At 42.7% G+C, this 16,819-nt stretch overlaps 1 pseudogene; it reads left to right on the top strand.

Annotated features, from left to right (window-relative positions):
• Positions 1 to 491: 491 nt before the first annotated feature.
• LOC103648735 (kinesin-like protein KIN-8A) lies at positions 492 to 12,739 on the top strand (annotated as a pseudogene).
• The last annotated feature ends 4,080 nt before the right edge of the window (positions 12,740 to 16,819 follow it).

The raw sequence follows: 16,819 nt of genomic DNA, 5'->3' as shown, positions 1-16,819 counted from the left end.
CTATAATCTCTCATAAATTACCTCCATGGACTTGGATCGTTTAAGGGAATACTGATCAGCTTTTGATATTAACAGATATGGTGATTCAAATTTTACATTTCTGTAAATCCTATAATCTCTCATAAATCACCTCCATGGACTTGGATCGTTAGCGATGGTATCATTTTGTCTGTCATGGTAATGTCATGAAATGTTTTTAGAATTCAATTTGGATGCCTCTTATAGATCACATAATTTGTTTGTGCACATTTCTATAGCCTCGTTATTTTGGTCCTTTTAATTGGCTTACTCTTCGATATAAGAAAAACAAACGAATACATTTTTTTGAAACGTTAGCTAACCTTTTGGCTTCGTCAAATATAGACATCACATTACACCTACGGCTGATGTTATTTGAATTGGTGAAGAACTCTCTCTGCGACTCTGCCTGGTGCAAGACCGATATATTAATTTTGATAAAGATGTTCCTCCAATGAGAATTATAGTTGCTGATGGAGAAGAGGATGTTACTATCAAGGTAGTAGTCTTTATTATCACCTATCTTGAATTGTCGGTAACGTTCTAGATACATCAATTGAATTGTAAAATTAATTAGTATACTATATGTGAGGCTCTATTTTCCTGTGGCACTCTAGATTTTTTTAAATTTTCTTTTTGAGAATGCCATGGCTTGAAGTTATTCTCATTGTGATATGCATGGTATCTTCACATTATTCAATGTAGGTATAATCATTCAAGAATCTTTTGTTTACATTGAATTTCTAATAAGTTATTTACTCTTTTTTAAATTCCAATTATCTTGCTGTTCTCAGGAGCTAGAGAAAGAAAAACTAAAGAATGTTGTTGCCAATAAAAGAACTGCAAGAAAAAAACTGAACAAAAGCTGCAGGATGAGCTGCAGATGAAGCTTTGCCAGATTCGATATATGTTTATGTTCTCTTTTCTATATATTATGTTAATGGGTATGTGCAAAGGTAGTCTTTCCTCCTATAGATTATGTTGATAAGATTATGCTGATAAGATTATGTTACATGAAAAGAATAACAAGCAAAGTTCAGACTAGATCCACACAAGTTGATAAGATTATGTTAGATTTTCATGTCATGGCAACTATAGTAGTGCTTTGCTTACCTGATGAAGAAAACTCCATGAAAAAAGAACTCATGTCCTACTTCATGACATATTTATACTATTGTTTGCTTGTTTGATGTCAAAAAATCAAGGAACAAATCATTCAAATGTAGCATCCAATTTTCATCTTATTGTTTCTTTAGTTATCTTAGTGATGACAGACAAAATTTACTGATGAACCTGTACAGGTTTATGAGATCATACACTAGATAATACATTCCCATAATCCATTTCTGGTCCTGCAGAACAACAGACCTTGTGGAGGGTGTTCTGCAAGGTAGGAATGGGACAGTGTTCTGCTATGGAGCTACAGGGGCTGGCAAGACCTACACCATGCTTGGGACAATGAAAAACCCTGGGGTAATGGTGCTTGCAATGAATGATTTGTTCTCCAAGGTGACGCAGAAGAACCACTCAATTAAGCTGTCATACCTCAGATATACAATGAGACGGTGAGGGATTTGCTGTCTCCTGGTAGCCCCCTTAACCTGAGAGAAGATAAGCAGGTACATGAACTGAAATGCTTGACCATGTCTTAACTATTGAAAGCAAGTTTTGTTCAGTGAATTTACTTACTACTGAGATTCTTAGCTGTAAGTATTGGATATGGTAAAAGGATAATCCTGTTGTAAGTATTGGATATTACCAGTGGATTGAGTAGTAAAATGCATCAGTTCTAAACACATGGCCTTTTTATACTTTTTCTCCACGTGTTTTGGACTTTGGTAATCCTCCTTAATAGCTAACCAAAAAAGGTTTGGGGGCATTTCAGGGAATTGTTGCTGCTGGTCTTACCCAAAGAAGTGTATACTCCACGGATGAGGTATAAGTTGGTTCTTAGGCATGATTAGTGAAAGGAAATTAGGCTTACACCTAGTCCCTAATTAATTTTGGTGGTTGAATTGCCCAACACAAACAAATGGACTAACTAGTTTGCTCTAGTGTATAAGTTATACAGGTGTAAAAGGTTCACACTCAGCCAATAAAAAGACCAAATGTTGGGTTCAACAAAAGAGCAAAGGAGCAACCGAAGGCTCCTCTGGTCTGGCACAACGGACTGTCCGGTGTGCCACCGGACAGTGTCCGGTGCACTAGAGGAATCCAACTCCAACTCGTCACCTTCGGGAAAATCCAGAGCCAGCGCGCTATAATTCACCGGACTGTCCGGTGTACACCGGACAGTGTCCGGTGCTCCAACGGGACGCGGCTCAGAAACTCGCCAGCCTCGGGATTTCATGAAGGCTGCTCCGCTATAATTCACCGGACATGTCCGGTGTGCACCGGACTGTCCGGTGCATCCTCGGAGCAATGGCTACTTCGCACCAACGGCTACCTGCAACGCATTAAATGCGCGCGCAGCGCGCGCAGAAGGCAGGCGAGCCCATACCGGCGCACCGGACACTGAACAGTTCATGTCCGGTGCGCCACCGGACATCGAGGCGGGCCCAGAAGTCAGAACTCCAACGGTCAGATTCCAACGGCACTGGTGACGTGGCTGGGGCACTGGACATGTCCGGTGTGCACCGGACTGTCCGGTGCGCCATCGAATAGACAGCCTCCACCAACGGTCAAGTTTGGTGGTTGGGGCTATAAATACCCCAACCACCCCCACATTCATGGCATCCAAGTTTTCCACTTCTCAACCACTTACAAGAGCTAAGGCATTCAATTCTAGACACATTAAAGAGATCAAATCCTCTCCAATTCCACACAAGGCTTTAGTGATTAGCGAGAGAGATTTGCCGTGTTCTTTTGAGCTCTTGCGCTTGGATTGCTTCTTTTCTTTCTCACTTGTTCTTGTGATCAAAACTCCATTGTAATCAAGGCAAGAGGCACCAATTGTGTGGTGGCCCTTGCGGGGAAGTTTTTGTTCCCGGTTTCGATTTGAGAAGAGAAGCTCACTCGGTCCGAGGGACCGTTTGAGAGAGGGAAGGGTTGAAAGAGACCCGGCCTTTGTGGCCTCCTCAACGGGGAGTAGGTTTGCGAGAACCGAACCTCGGTAAAACAAATCCACGTGTCACACTCTTTATTTGCTTGCGATTTGTTTTGCACCTTCTCTCGCGGACTCGTTTATATTTCTAACGCTAACCCGGCTTGTAGTTGTGTTTATATTTGTAAATTTCAGTTTCATCCTATTCACCCCCCTCTAGGCGACTATCAATTGGTATCAGAGCCCGGTGCTTCATTAGAGCCTAACCGCTTGAAGTGATGTCGGGAGATCACGCCAAGAAGGAGATGGAGACCGGCGAAAAGCCCACTACAAGCCACGGGAGCACTTCATCGGAAGAGTCCCGCACCAAGAGGAAGGAGAAGAAGAAGAGCTCCTCCAACAAAGGGAAGGAGAAGAAATCTTCTTCTCACCACAAAGAGAAGAAGGAAAAATCTTCTTCCCACAAGCCGCATCGGAGTGGGGACAAGCACAAGAGGATGAGGAAAGTGGTCTACTACGAGACCGACACTTCATCAACATCGACCTCCGGCTCCGATGCGCCCTCCATAACTTCTAAACGCCAAGAGCGTAAGAAGTTTAGTAAGATCCCCTTACACTATCCTCGTACATCTAGACATACTCCATTACTTTCCGTTCCATTAGGCAAACCGCCAACCTTTGACGGTGAAGATTATGCTAGGTGGAGTGATTTAATGAAATTTCATCTAACCTCACTCCACAAAAGTATATGGAATGTTGTTGAGTTTGGAGCAGAGGTACCATCTGTAGGGGATGAGGATTATGATGAGGATGAGGTGGCCCAAATCGAGCACTTCAACTCTCAAGCGACAACAATACTCCTCGCCTCTCTAAGTAGAGAGGAGTATAACAAAGTGCAAGGGTTGAAGAGCACCAAGGAGGTTTGGGATGTGCTCAAAACCGCTCACGAAGGAGATGAGCTCACAAAGATCACCAAGCGGGAGACGATCGAGGGGGAGCTCGGTCGGTTCCGGCTTCGCAAAGGGGAGGAGCCACAAAACATGTACAACCGGCTCAAGACCTTGGTGAATCAAGTGCGCAACCTCGGGAGCAAAAAGTGGGATGACCACGAGGTGGTTAAGGTTATTCTAAGATCTCTTATTTTCCTTAACCCTACTCAAGTTCAATTAATCCGTGGCAACCCAAGATATACACTAATGACCCCCGAGGAAGTAATCGGGAATTTTGTGAGTTTTGAGTGCATGATCGAAGGCTCAAGGAAAATCAACGAGCTTGATGATCCCTCCACATCCGAAGCTCAACCCGGCGCATTCAAGGCGACGGAGGAGGAGTCTACACCAAGTCGACAACCAATCGAAGCCTCCAAGCTCGACAATGAGGAAATGGCGCTCGTCATCAAGAGCTTCCGCCAAATCCTCAAACAAAGGAGAGGGAAAGATTACAAGTCCCGCTCCAAGAAGGTTTGCTACAAGTGTGGTAAGCCCGGTCACTTTATAGCTAAATGTCCATTATCAAGTGACAGTGACAGGGGCGACGACAAGAAGGGGAGAAGAAAGGAGAAGAAGAGGTACTACAAGAAGAAGGGCGACGATGCCCATGTTTGTCGGGAGTGGGACTCCGACGAAAACTCTAGCGACTCCTCCGACGACGAGGACGCTGCCAACATCGCCGTCACCAAGGGACTTCTCTTCCCCAACGTCGGCCACAAGTGCCTCATGGCAAAGGACGGCAAAAAGAAGGTTAAATCTAAATCCTCCACTAGATATGAATCCTCTAGTGATGATAATGCTAGTGATGAGGAAGATAATTTGCGCACTCTTTTTGCCAACCTCAACATGCAACAAAAAGAGAAACTTAATGAATTGATTAGTGCCATTCATGAAAAGGATGATCTCTTGGATACCCAAGAGGACTTCCTTATTAAAGAAAATAAGAAGCATGTTAAGATTAAAAATGCTTATGCTCTAGAAATTGAAAAATGTGAAAAATTATCTAGTGAGCTAAGCACTTGCCATGAGACAATAGACAACCTTAGAAATGAAAATGCTAATTTGTTAGCTAAGGTTGATTCCCATGTTTGTAATGTTTCAATTACCAATTCTAGAAATAATGATGATGATTTACTTGCTAGGATTGAAGAATTGAACATTTCTCTTGCTAGCCTTAGAATTGAAAATGAAAAATTGCTTGCTAAGGCTAAAGATTTTGATGTTTGCAATGCTACTATTTCCGACCTTAGAACTAAAAATGACATGTTACATACTAAGGTTGTAGAATTGAAATCTTGCAAACCCTCTACATCTATCGTTGAGCATGTATCTATTTGTACTAGATGTAGATATGTTGATATTAATGCTATTCATGATCACATGTCTTTAATTAAACAACAAAATGATCATATAGCAAAATTAGATGCTAAAATTGCTGAGCATAACTTAGAAAATGAAAAATTTAAATTTGCTAAAAGTATGCTCTATAATGGGAGACGCCCTGGCATCAAGGATGGCATTGGCTTCCAAAAGGGAGACAATGTCAAACTTAATGCCCTCCTAAAAGATTGTCTAACTTTGTCAAGGGCAAGGCTCCCATGCCTCAGGATAACGAGGGTTACATTTTATACCCTGCCGGTTATCCCGAGGACAAAATTAGGAGAATTCATTCTAGGAAGTCTCACTCTGGCCCTAACCATGCTTTTATGTATAAGGGTGAGACATCTAGCTCTAGGCAACCAACCCGTGCTAAGTTGCCTAAGAGAAGAACTCCTAGTGCATCAAATGAACATAGTCTTTCATTTAAAACTTTTGATGCATCTTATGTTTTAACTAACAAATCCAGCAAGGTAGTTGCCAAATATGTTGGGGGCAAACACAAGGGGTCAAAGACTTGTGTTTGGGTACCCAAAGTTCTTGTATCTAATTCCAAAGGACCCAAAACCATTTGGGTACCTAAAGTCAAGAACTAAACTTGTTTTGTAGGTTTATGCATCCGGGGGCTCAAGTTGGATCATCGACAGCGGGTGCACAAACCACATGACAGGGGAGAAGAAAATGTTCTCCTCCTATGAGAAAAACCAAGATCTCCAACGAGCTATCACATTTGGGGATGGAAATCAAGGTTTGGTCAAAGGATTGGGTAAAATTGCTATATCTCCTGACCATTATATTTCCAACGTTTTTCTTGTAGATTCTTTAGATTACAATTTGCTTTCCGTATCTCAATTATGCAAAATGGGCTACAACTGTCTCTTTACTGATGTAGGTGTCACTGTCTTTAGAAGAAGTGATGATTCAATAGCATTTAAGGGTGTGTTAGAGGGTCAGCTATACTTAGTAGATTTTGATAGAGCTGAACTCGACACATGCTTAATTGCTAAGACTAACATGGGTTGGCTCTGGCACCGCCGACTAGCCCATGTTGGGATGAAGAATCTTCATAAGCTTCTAAAGGGAGAGCACATTTTAGGACTAACAAATGTTCATTTTGAGAAAGACAGGATTTGTAGCGCATGCCAAGCAGGAAAGCAAGTTGGTGCTCATCATCCACACAAGAACATCATGACGACCGACACGCCGCTTGAGCTACTTCACATGGATCTATTCGGCCCGATTGCTTACCTAAGCATCGGCGGGAGTAAGTATTGTCTTGTAATAGTGGATGATTATTCTCGCTTCACTTGGGTGTTCTTTTTGCAGGAAAAATCTCAAACCCAAGAGACCTTAAAGGGATTCTTGAGACGGGCTCAAAATGAGTTCGGCTTAAGGATCAAGAAAATTAGAAGCGACAACGGAACGGAGTTCAAGAACTCTCAAATTGAAGGCTTTCTTGAGGAGGAGGGCATCAAGCATGAGTTCTCTTCTCCCTACACTCCACAACAAAATGGTGTAGTGGAGAGGAAGAATCGAACTCTATTGGACATGGCAAGGACCATGCTTGATGAGTACAAGACTTCGGATCGGTTTTGGGCCGAGGCGGTCAACACCGCCTGCTACGCCATCAACAGGTTATATCTACACCGAATCCTCAAGAAGACATCGTATGAACTCCTAACCGGTAAAAAGCCCAACATTTCATATTTTAGAGTCTTTGGTAGCAAATGCTTTATTCTTGTTAAAAGAGGTAGAAAATCTAAATTTGCTCCTAAGACTGTAGAAGGCTTTTTACTAGGATATGATTCAAACACAAGGGCATATAGAGTCTTTAACAAGTCCTCCGGACAAGTTGAAGTTTCTTGTGACGTTGTGTTTGATGAGACTAACGGCTCTCAAGTAGAGCAAGTTGATCTTGATGAGATAGGTATTGAAGAGGCTCCGTGCATCGCGCTAAGGAACATGTCCATTGGGGATGTGTGTCCTAAGGAATCCGAAGAGCCTCCAAATGCACAAGATCAACCATCCTCCTCCACACAAGCATCTCCACCGACTCAAAATGAGGATGAAGCTCAAGTTGATGAAGTAGAAGATCAAGCAAATGAGCCACCTCAAGATGACGGCAATGATCAAGGGGGAGATGCAAATGATCAAGACAAGGAGGATGAAGAGCAAAGGCCGCCACACCCAAGAGTCCACCAAGCAATCCAACGAGATCACCCCGTCGACACCATCCTCGGCGACATTCATAAGGGGGTAACCACTAGATCTCGTGTTGCACATTTTTGTGAACATTACTCTTTTGTTTCCTCTATTGAGCCACACAGGGTAGAGGAAGCACTCCAAGATTCGGATTGGGTGGTGGCGATGCAAGAGGAGCTCAACAACTTCACCAGGAATGAGGTATGGCATTTAGTTCCACGTCCTAATCAAAATGTTGTAGGAACCAAATGGGTCTTCCGCAACAAGCAAGATGAGCATGGTGTGGTGACAAGGAACAAAGCTCGACTTGTGGCCAAGGGATACTCCCAAGTCGAAGGTTTGGATTTCGGTGAAACCTATGCACCCGTAGCTAGGCTTGAGTCAATTCGCATATTATTAGCCTATGCTACTTATCATGGCTTTAAGCTTTATCAAATGGACGTGAAAAGTGCCTTCCTAAATGGACCGATCAAGGAAGAGGTCTATGTTGAGCAACCTCCCGGCTTTGAAGATAGTGAGTATCCTAACCATGTCTATAGGCTCTCTAAGGCGCTTTATGGGCTCAAGCAAGCCCCGAGAGCATGGTATGAATGCCTTAGAGATTTCCTTATTGCTAATGGCTTCAAAGTCGGCAAGGCCGATCCTACTTTATTCACTAAAACTCTTGATAATGATTTGTTTGTATGTCAAATCTATGTTGATGATATCATATTTGGGTCTACTAACGAGTCTACATGTGAAGAGTTTAGTAGGATCATGACACAAAAGTTCGAGATGTCTATGATGGGGGAGTTGAAGTATTTCTTAGGATTCCAAGTGAAGCAACTCCAAGAGGGCACCTTCATTAGCCAAACGAAGTACACTCAAGACATTCTCAACAAGTTTGGGATGAAGGATGCCAAGCCCATCAAGACACCCATGGGAACTAATGGGCATCTCGACCTCGACACGGGAGGTAAGTCCGTGGATCAAAAGGTATACCGGTCAATGATAGGTTCTTTACTCTATTTATGTGCATCTCGACCGGATATTATGCTTTCCGTATGTATGTGTGCGAGATTCCAAGCCGAACCTAAGGAAGCTCACCTTACGGCCGTAAAACAAATCTTGAGATATTTGGCTTATACTCCTAAGTTTGGGCTTTGGTATCCTAGGGGATCCACCTTTGATTTGATTGGTTATTCGGATGCCGATTGGGTAGGGTGCAAAATCAATAGGAAGAGCACATCGGGGACTTGCCAGTTCTTAGGAAGATCCTTGGTGTCTTGGGCTTCAAAGAAGCAAAATTCGGTCGCTCTTTCCACCGCCGAAGCCGAGTACATTGCCGCAGGCCCTTGTTGCGCGCAATTACTTTGGATGAGGCAAACCCTGCGGGACTACGGTTACAAATTGACCAAAGTCCCTTTGCTATGTGACAATGAGAGTGCAATCAAGATGGCGGATAATCCCGTCGAGCATAGCCGCACTAAACACATAGCCATTCGGTATCATTTTCTTAGGGATCACCAACAAAAGGGAGATATCGAGATTTCATATATTAACACTAAAGATCAATTAGCCGATATCTTTACCAAGCCACTTGATGAACAATCTTTTAACAAACTTAGGCATGAGCTAAATATTCTTGATTCTAGGAACTTCTTTTGTTAACTTGCACACATAGCTCATTTTACATACCTTTGATCATATCTCTTTCATATGCTATGACTAATGTGTTCTCAAGTCTATTTCAAACCAAGTCATAGGTGTATTGAAAGGGAATTGGAGTCTTCGGCGGAGACAAAGGCTTCCACTCCGTAACTCATCCTTCGCCGTCACTCCAAGTCACTCTCCATTCTTGGGGGAGAAAGCATGAGCACCAAGCAAAAGAACTTCGTCTTTGGTATAATCTTAACTCATTTATTTATGACCAAAGGGGGAGATTGAGAGGGCTCTAATGATTCCGTTTTTGGCGATTCATGCCAAAGGGGGAGAAAGTAAGAGCCCAAAGCAGAAGGACTGCACCACCACCAATTTCAAAAACTTCGTGTTTCCAAGAATATTATCAATTGGTTTTCCTATTGTGTTCAAAAGGGGGAGAAAGTAGTATTTCAAAAATGATATATCAAAACCCTCTTGAACACTAAGAGGAGGATCTCATTTAGGGGGAGTTTTGTTTAGTCAAAGGAGAAGCATTTGAAACAGGGGGATAAAATTTAAAATCTTGAAAATGCTTTGCAAAATCTTATTCATTTACCTTTGACTATTTGCAAAAGAACTTTGAAAAGGATTTACAAAAGAGTTTGCAAAAACAAAACATGTGGTGCAAGCGTGGTCCAAAATATTAAGAAACAATCCATGCATATCTTGTAAGTATTTATATTGGCTAAATTCCAAGCAACCTTTGCACTTACATTATGCAAACTAGTTCAATTATGCACTTCTATATTTGCTTTGGCTTGTGTTGGCATCAATCACCAAAAAGGGGGAGATTGAAAGGGAATTAGGCTTACACCTAGTCCCTAATTAATTTTGGTGGTTGAATTGCCCAACACAAACAAATGGACTAACTAGTTTGCTCTAGTGTATAAGTTATACAGGTGTAAAAGGTTCACACTCAGCCAATAAAAAGACCAAATGTTGGGTTCAACAAAAGAGCAAAGGAGCAACCGAAGGCTCCTCTGGTCTAGCACACCGGACTGTCCGGTGCACCACCGGACAGTGTCCCGTGCACCAGCGGAATCCAACTCCAACTCGTCACCTTCGGGAAAATCCAGAGCCAGCGCGCTATAATTCACCGGACTGTCCGGTGTACACCGGACGGTGTCCGGTGCTCCAACGGGACGCGGCTCAGAAACTCGCCAGCCTCAGGATTTCATGAAGGCTGCTCCGCTATAATTCACCGGACATGTCCGGTGCATCCTCGGAGCAACGGCTACTTCGCGCCAACGGCTACCTGCAATGCATTAAATGCGCGCGCAGCGCACGCAGAAGGCAGGCGAGCCCATACCGGCACACCGGACACTGAACAGTTCATGTCCGGTGCACCACCAGACATCGAGGCGGGCCCAGAAGACAGAACTCCAACGGTCAGATTCCAATGGCACTGGTGACGTGGCTGGGGCACCGGACTGTCCGGTGCGCCATCGAACAGACAGCCTCCACCAACGGTCAAGTTTGGTGGTTGGGGCTATAAATACCCCAACCACCCCCACATTCATGGCATCCAAGTTTTCCACTTCTCAACCACTTACAAGAGCTAAGGCATTCAATTCTAGACACATTAAAGAGATCAAATCCTCTCCAATTCCACACAAGGCTTTAGTGATTAGCGAGAGAGATTTGTCGTGTTCTTTTGAGATCTTGCGCGTGGATTGCTTCTTTTCTTTCTCACTTGTTCTTGTGATCAAAACTCCATTGTAATCAAGGCAAGAGGCACCAATTGTGTGGTGGCCCTTGCGGGGAAGTTTTTGTTCCCGGTTTCGATTTGAGAAGAGAAGCTCACTCGGTCCGAGGGACCGTTTGAGAGAGGGAAGGGTTGAAAGAGACCCGGCCTTTGTGGCCTCCTCAACGGGGAGTAGGTTTGCGAGAACCGAACCTCGGTAAAACAAATCCGCGTGTCACACTCTTTATTTGCTTGCGATTTGTTTTGCACCTTCTCTCGCGGACTCGTTTATATTTCTAACGCTAACCCGGCTTGTAGTTGTGTTTATATTTGTAAATTTCAGTTTCACCCTATTCACCCCCCTCTAGGCGACTATCAATTAGCTTGCAGTGGTTTGAAGCAAAAATGAGAGGAACATTCTTAGCTGATTACATATGCTTGTTTTCCTGGTCATGGAGTTACTTCAGAAAGGCAACAAGAATCGAACAACTGAACCGACTCGAGTAAACGAGACCTCATCGCGTTCTCATGTGGTATTACAGGTAAAAACTCATTCACATGCTTGACCTATGGGGAATAATTTCTAAAGTAAATTCACTCACCACCTTTGGAATTTTACAGGTTGTCGTAGAATACAGATCCTTGGATGGAGTTAACGTAAAATGACTCGGGAAACTATCTCTCGTCGATCTTGCTGGATCCGAAAGAGCTCTGGCAACAGATCAACGCACGCAGAGGTCAATCGAAGGAGCAAATATTAACAGCTCTCTTCTTGCATTCAGAGCTGCATTAACGCCCTTGTGGAGGGCAAGAAGCACATACCGTATCGCAATTCCAAGCTGACCCAACTCCTCAAGGACTCGCTTGGAGGAGCCTGCAACACCGTCATGGTCGCCAACATTAGCCCCTCTAACCTTTCCTTCGGCGAGACACAGAACACGTTTCACTGGGCTGATCGTGCCATGGAGATAAAAACAAAAGTTTGATACTATTAATCTGTGAGTAAAACGTTGCACATTCTACTAAGTAGTAAAAGCTCATGACATAGTGGAACCATCTTGTTGTTTTGCAGATGCAACAAACCACTGTGAATGAGGAGGTTATGGACCAACCAGACTCTGAAACTATGCTTGTACTAGAGCTTTAGAAGGAAAACCGCGTGCTGAGGGAGTAGTTGGCGAAGCAATAGCAGAAATTACTGACTGTCGAGGCTCAGCTACTCGCTTCAAAAACCTCGCCACAACGATCTCCTGCTCCACCGTCTCACGTCTCAACTCCAGGATCAACTCAAAGGAAGACCAGACGATCTATCTTGGCTGCTGGTGGTGGGAACTACTTCAGCACACTAGACTCAAAGAGGCATGCAGCCGACAACGCGTAGGTCAGGGAGCTGCAGAGGAAAGTGAGCACGTTGGAGTCCGAGATCGAGAAGATGAAAAAGGAGCACCTACTGCAGCTGAAGCGGAAGGACGATGAACATCGGAGGCAACAACCCTTCAGTTCTTGCTGCCAACGGAAGAAAGACTCGAAGCCACGTGTGGCAATAGAGACACCGAAGAAAGCATCCTCCAAGCTGCTTCAGGTATAGGCATATAATATAACCCTCCAGTTCTCCGTGCACACACAAGATCAATGGAGGCTTTTGAGTGCTTGTCTTTGTTTCTATTGACACTCCTCTCATTGCATTTAACTTCCTTGCAGCCAGGATTTGCACAGCAAACATCGACCCATCAAAGATTCACATGAAAGACTGCCTACAGCTCATTCATTACTAATTGGAGTTTAGTCAAAATACATTGTAATGTTTTTTAGTTTTTTTATCCATATTGAGTTAATGGAACTGTTTTTTTAAATTAACCTGAGGCAGAGTTTCCCTTTTCTTCGGAACATATCAGCTTTTTTCCCATCTTAGCTCAAATGATGGGTGTTACATTGTATATTCTAGACTAGAGGGCCCTTGCATTGCATGCCTAATACATTTGGGAATATCTAGCTGATTTTCTGTAACCAGCAAATCTTCTGCTAACAGTTTTCATAAATGCCATTTTTTGTGAGCTCGTGATTTGGTTGATTGTCTTTCTAGAGTTGAAGACTATGCGGCTTACTGTCGATGGACGTCATGCAACGCCTACTATGCTGGTTATTATGCCGAGTGTAGAATCAATTGAACCACTCACTCAAAGGATAACCGAAACACCAACTGATGAGCCAGCTGAAAAAATAAATGTTGCACCAACTGAAGAATTGCAAACTGTTTACTAATATATAAACCCTATCGAACATGTCTGTTATATTTGCACTTTAGATACTAGCATAATTATTTTTTCATGATTCATGTGTTGCACCCTTGCACCTGAGTTGGCAGAAAGTCTCATACATGATATAACATACACTTTTCTCTGACCAATACCTTGAAATGGTTTCTGAGATCTTGTGTTTTTTGGAACCTGTTGGTTAACATGGGTTATGGGGTTAGGGATAGTTTTCGCAACACGCTACATGGTAATTGTGTGAAACTTTAATTGAGTGTGTTTCTGAGGCATGCATAAGTTCATGTAACTGCAGGGTTAGGCCATGCCTTTCGGATTTGTGTTATAGTAATTTGTCCGTTGTCCCTGAATGATATGCTTACATTTTATTTGGGTACTATTTTGTAATAACCATTTACCGCTTGCAATAATCTTTGTAATCACTAGCTCATCTTGTTGATGCTTCTCACTCTTTTCACTTCTACTATTTGAATATTGCCTGATGAGATTCAACTTCATCTGTATCTCAACCTTTTCTGTTGTGCTTTGTAGGCCGTTCTCTAGATTTCAGCCCTCTGATTATTTGTGTTCTTCAGAAATGCATTAGGCTACTCGACACATCATCTGGAAGTACAAAGTTACACGAGAAGTCTACAATTTCATTGTATGTGTGCAACACGATCCACCTTATTCTTCAGTCTTAGGTATTGGACATTCCCTATATTGTCTAATGTCTATAATACTTTTACCACATCTGCATGAAGAATTGACTAGACTGCTGATTCTAAAAGGTGGACATGCATTTATTGCCTGATCTTATAGGTACTGTCCTAAAAGAAAGATTTGATAAATTTTCATCCCAAGAACTGAACTCTAGGATTTATCTGGCTGAGTGGAGGCTGTTAACAAATATGGTGCATTTTTGAGGAAAAATTCTGACCAACAGAATTATAGCCTATTCAACACGCTGGAACATTCTCCTGAGTTTGATGGTAACTCGTTGTGCTCTGTATCTAGATAGGTTGAAGAATTCTTGAATCAAAAACAAACTAATTCGCTGGATGATGTAGCAACCACATTCTTATTTTCAATCATATGTGCACCTCTAATAGATGTTATCAGTTCCTTTCTAGATCTTCTTGATTTGGTGAAAACACATTTTCTCATGATAGTCTGTCATCGACCTGGTCGAGTAGCCATAGATCTCCCTCAATAATTTATGTGCTGTCACAATGCACGAGCATCTACCTAGTACACTAATAAGAAGCCACTGTAATTTTTACAAAAAATTTGGAAATTTATTAATCTATCTTGTAGTTCAAACCCTCCTTCAAAGCATAAAAAAATAGAAAAGGAGAGAGGGAATAATAAATCTCACTCCAGTAAATTCAGCTAGAAATCTTAATAAACTTCAACTAAGACAGTAAAAAGAAATCAGTGGAACACCAAAATAAACTTACCAATTAGCTTAACCAAGCTTGACCCTAAATTGCTAAGTGTACCACAAAAACCTTCAGTAGTAAGATTGAGCTCTACCTTATAAAATTGATCATCCCCCATAAAATTTTAATTGCAAAATTTGCATATCATGCCATGCATGTATCTTACTCATTGCATTCATTAGACTGCAATCTCGCTGATGGAGAGTACGTGCTCATCCCCGAGCAAGGAGCTGTCCACGAGGAAGACCAGGAGCAAGCTCCCAAGACTGCCATCGAGGATCTCCCCACAGCCCCAGCATTTGAAGGCAAGCCCCAGTTTTATGCATAACCAATTTATATATGCTACTTTACTACACTTAATGTTTGTAGGCTTGTAATGTGCACTTAAGTGTAGGAGTTGCTTGAAACCGTAGTTTCATGAACTCAGACTCCTTTTTGAGATGGATACTAGTATGCTAGGTCGAATAGATGCTATGCTAATTAGGATCTCAGTAGAAGTCGAGTGATTTTTCTAGCACTCGCGCGAGGTCAGGAACTTATTGTATTCATCTTGATAACGGGATCTATAATGGTCCTTGGACTTGGATCTAGGGTGGATGCCTTGTCCATGAGACGGGAAAAGGAATTAAGGATTAAGGTGTGGATACCTGAGTCAAGCGTTTGAACATACTAAACACATGTCGGGAAATATGGTAACAGGTAAACCTAGTACCTGAGTGAAGCCGGGCGCGGAATTTTCTCCTCACGTGACCTGAGACTGGGTCTCCCATGCTAGCTATGGTGGGTACAAGTGCGGTCACTGCACGGCTGCAGCCGGGGTCAGTGGAGCATTGTATGCCAAGGCGGTGAGCCCTGGCCGCGAACGGGGAATCGATTGGGACGGTTGACGTGTGTGGGGACGGAGTGCCCCTACATGTCGTGTGTTTAGGTTTACCTTGCAAGGTTTAAAACTCGATTCGAATCGTCTGCTTCTCGCAGCTAATGAGACTGCTTGACCCCTTATACTACATTGAGTAAGAAGTGAAATGAGGTTTACATGAGATAACTTGTTGATTGTACTAAATGCTTGTTACCATGTATGCTTAGAAGGAGCAAACTTAGCTAAGATAATGATGCTAGAAATTGAGAAGCTAAAAATTGATTTTAGACTCAGCTAGTGCTTTTGGCAAACCAAACCCCTCAGCCAAACAGCTGCATGGTCTAGAGGTTGAGGAGTAGTTTCCTCACACCGGGTAAGTCTAACTGAGTATTAGTATATTCAGCCTTGTTTGTGCCATAATTTTTGCAGGTACCCTTCAGGATATGGTTGATGGTGTGACTTGGCCTACAACCCTGCCACCGGGTTGGACGGTCGAGTGGGATGCTGCTCCAGCAGGAGAGGAGCAGGAGGAGTTGTGGGCTAGGCCTTGCCCAATTCCTCGCTACCGACGATATCGATTATCCGCTGCATTTTATTTCGTGAACTTTTACCAGCTACTTGGAAAACTCCGATTTATGTAATAATTCCGTACTTTAATTTGAGGTTTTCCTATTTTAATGTATTTCTTTTGTGTCTCACCTTCGAGTGAGTGTGTGGTATTTGATCTTGGTTAAGTGGCTTTATCAGACTAGATCTGAGGGACTGACGGGTTATTCCGATTTAAGTGTGTTACAGCCCCTGAGGCGTGACTTAGGCACTTGAGCTGGAATAATTCGGGCGGTTCTGCCACATCATGAACATAAATAACATAACAGAATAATAGGAACATGGATGTAATGAAATATTATCCCAAAACCATATAAAGCAATAGCATAGCTACCCAATTGATTCAAAGATAAACAAGGTAAAAGGATAACCAGTCTAGGGTGACCTATTGGGTCCCATCAAAATTAAACTTATGCATTGACAAGTGATAATAAAGAATATTATTGGGTAAATGAAAGTGATCAAGGGCACAACTTGCCTGGCACTTGAGATTCCAGTTACCAGGGTGATTCTTCGGATCCTCGTGACCGCACTGCTAGTCATAGCAATACAAACAGACATGGTATAGACAAAATTAACATCACACCAAACATAAGAACATACTGCATAATAATGATCTACGCGTTGCTACGAGATCGTGGGATCGAGAACTACTAAGATCGGAGTTAAG

This window comes from Zea mays, chromosome 2, assembly GCF_902167145.1.
Source record: "Zea mays cultivar B73 chromosome 2, Zm-B73-REFERENCE-NAM-5.0, whole genome shotgun sequence".
Lineage (NCBI taxonomy): Eukaryota > Viridiplantae > Streptophyta > Magnoliopsida > Poales > Poaceae > Zea > Zea mays.
This window is presented reverse-complemented; position numbering and strand designations above follow the sequence as displayed.